The 3,090-nt window shown below is 47.3% G+C and overlaps 1 long non-coding RNA gene across 1 annotated transcript; it reads right to left on the bottom strand.

The window, feature by feature from the left end:
* Nucleotides 1-487: 487 nt before the first annotated feature.
* LOC141417144 (uncharacterized) lies at nt 488-2,760 on the bottom strand. Its single transcript, XR_012441752.1, has 3 exons — nt 2,582-2,760; nt 1,138-1,444; nt 488-1,042 (listed from the first exon to the last, which is right to left on the bottom strand). It is a non-coding gene; the product is annotated as an uncharacterized lncRNA (long non-coding RNA).
* Nucleotides 2,761-3,090: the final 330 nt, after the last annotated feature.

Genomic DNA, 3,090 nt, shown 5'->3' with positions numbered 1-3,090 from the left:
CCTTTTTAAATTTATTTCTATCATTTTGCTAAAGTTTGATGAAAAATTCCCATGGATAGACCTGGTCTTTAGATTGGCTCTGGGGACAAATGATTCCAGGCTCACCAAGCTGTGGAGTATGGAGAGAGGATAGAGGCAGGAATTCAGTGGAAGCCCCCTCTGGGCTGAGGGATGGCCTGTCCCTCAGAAAGGAGACCTGGAGGAGGGAATGATAAGTATCCTCTGAAGGTCAAATCCAGTGTTCCCCATGAAGTCATCTTCTATTCCCTCCCTTGCTCACATACCCCTCCACCATTTGCTGACTCAACGGCCATCACCCTCTCTCCAAAGGTGGCCAGAATTTTCAGAAAGAAACTGTGTCTAAACCAAAGTCCTGAGTGCAAATTCAGAGCTCCTGGCAGCTATCTGATTATTTGTCTTTGACTGGTTGGATCTCTCCCTGGGCCCAGGCGACGAATCAGTAACAACCTCTCAGAGAGACCCAGAATTTTAGCTGCTTCACCTCCAGAGACTTTTCTCATTGGTTTAGCTTTTTGATCTGTGGTTCTAACCTGCTGACTTACACAGTCTTTATCTGCTTTTATGGTGAGTTCTGACCGTCTCTCGAGTAGGAAAATGCCTAGCAAAACATCAATTTCCTCTGGATGGAGATTCTGAATCATCCATGAAATGAAAGTTTGTTCCCTGTAAGGTCTTTAATAGAGTCACAGCACAAAGGCAGCAGCTGAGCCATTTGGACTTTTGGTGGTGCTAGGGACAAAAACCTTCAATATATTGTGATGCACAGAATTAGTGGGCACCACAGCACCCATGTATGTATGTATTTACACACACACTCACATGCCACATACCTCTGCCGAGCTGGGGTATGGAGGGCAGAGCTTGGGAAAGAAAGGACAGGGGGACTTATAAGGAGAGCTGTTTTCTACCCTGCCACTGAAGAACTCTGGGTTAAGGGGAAGAAGTTGACTCTGGTCTCAGCTCTGCCTTCACAGTTCTGCTGTGGGATCTTGGCAAGTCACTTCACTTCTCTGAGCATTGTCTGCAAAATGAGCACAAAGATTTGTATCAGTCATGATTTCAGATAGGAAACAGAAACCACTCTAGGTATCTCAGGCAGAATTAGAGCTTTCTCACATCACTGGAAGAGCCAGAAAGATGGAATCAAGGACCATCAGGCCAGGAAACTGCCACCACCATGCTTGTCTCCATTGTCACCATCACAGCTGCCTCATGCCTATGAAGTTGGTGACAAGATGGTGGATCCTGGAATGCAGTCACCACCAACATTGATTGTCCAATTGGAGCACTGCCTCTGCCTCTGCAGAGAGGTGGTATCCCCACTGTTCCAGCCTCCAGATCTGGCACAAATGCACTGATGGGTAGATCCTGAGCAGCAGAGCCACAGGAGGGTCTGGGATGTGTTGCTTTAGCTTTGCAAGTTCTGGAGATAGAAGGGTGAAATGGAAGTTGAGAACAGATCTGAGCATTTGGCAATTTCTTTGCTCCAAAGTTCCATGGTTCTGGTGGGGAGATTATACCTGGAGAGTCTCATCACAAATGCCATTTCCTAAGTTTCACTTAGCCCCAGCGTATGGCTCACAGCCCAGAAGGGCTCATGTAGCCTGCATGCTAGTGTCGTGGGTTTCAATGCCCCTTGGGTACTACTTCTCGTTATCTCTGTGTGGGGGTGGGAGGGACATGAATGCTGCCTTTTTTTCCTACAATTCCTCCTGTCTTAATTTTACTCTTGTGTAAGACTGAAAGATAGGAGTCCCTCGATTTTTATTAGGCTATATTTTATTAGCATATATTCGTGGTTCAGGGGAGAGTCATTGTGACAATTCTGAATAGGTTTACATTGTACATTGGTTAGATCACTCCCTCCATCCTCCTCCACACACACCAAAAACCCCTCCCTTCCCCACTTAAAGCAATTGCAAGAGGTTTTATTGTCCTATTTTGTATATGTACATGAAGTCCATCAGCCATATTCATCCTCCTCTGTCTCACCAGTGCCCCCACTGTACCTATTTTACAGACCTGTCTTTCATTAGTAATTCCAAAGTCAATGTTCAAAGGGGTTTCTCAGTGTATCCCCACTGTGAGTATACTTTACTTTCGTCTGTTCAACTGCTTCCATTGCTCTCCCTTACCCGTCCCCCGCCCCATTATTCAACAGCTTTGGATACACATCATTATAACCTCTACCTGCACAGATGTAATGTATGAAAATAGGATTTGAATGACAGAGAAAAAGTAAAGTTCAGGGGAAAGCAAGCGTTCTTCTCTGGGGTCACATGGCCAAGTTCTTGGACTCATTGTCTAAGCACAGATGGCTCCTCCTCATCTGGGAGGGACCAGAGCGTGGCAGGGTCAGTTTAGCAGGGTTCTTATCAGGGAGCACGGAAAAGGACCGGGTCCTACTCCCCCACTCTACCCTTCCTTCCTGACAAGGGCAAGTTGAGATAAGGAGCAGAATGGAGAGCAGGAAGCTGCCACTGGTGGTGGGTTATGGGGACTGGGTCAGAAAGAAGGCATAGAATTTTAAACATTGATAAGAAACCTTCCCCATGCCTACCTTACTCCTTCAAATTGGCACCTCCTCCTGCCAGACCTGCAGGGAGAAGAGCTGCCTCTCCTTTAAAAGCTGGTTCCAGATCCAAGCAAGTAGGGAAGCAGGAGAAAGTGGTGAGGATGTCCCCTGTGAAGAGGCTCTGGTGGGGACTTGGGGACACTCAGAGGGCTCTAAGCTCTTCACAGAACTTTGTCCTGTGGAAACTTTCCGAGAAAGACCTGGGAAACAGACTTGTTTTTCTAATAAGAGAATCACTCAGAGATAAGAGGACAGTTAAACATGTGAGCCTCTGTCTGGCTGTGACCTTGGCCTTGGCACAGAATGCACGGGGAGGCCTCATTTCCAATGAGGAATGCTATGGACTTAAAAGAGCCAGCAGGTCTTTGTGGCTCTAAGTCCCAGAAGCATCCAGAGGGGCTGAGTGTGTTAGAGCACTCTGTAGTCCTTTGGGCCAGAGAAGCAGCTTGGGCTGGGGTCCATCGCTTCACCTCTCTGGCCAGTGCCTCCTCACC

This window comes from Castor canadensis, chromosome 2 (assembly GCF_047511655.1).
Source record: "Castor canadensis chromosome 2, mCasCan1.hap1v2, whole genome shotgun sequence".
Lineage (NCBI taxonomy): Eukaryota > Metazoa > Chordata > Mammalia > Rodentia > Castoridae > Castor > Castor canadensis.
This window is presented reverse-complemented; position numbering and strand designations above follow the sequence as displayed.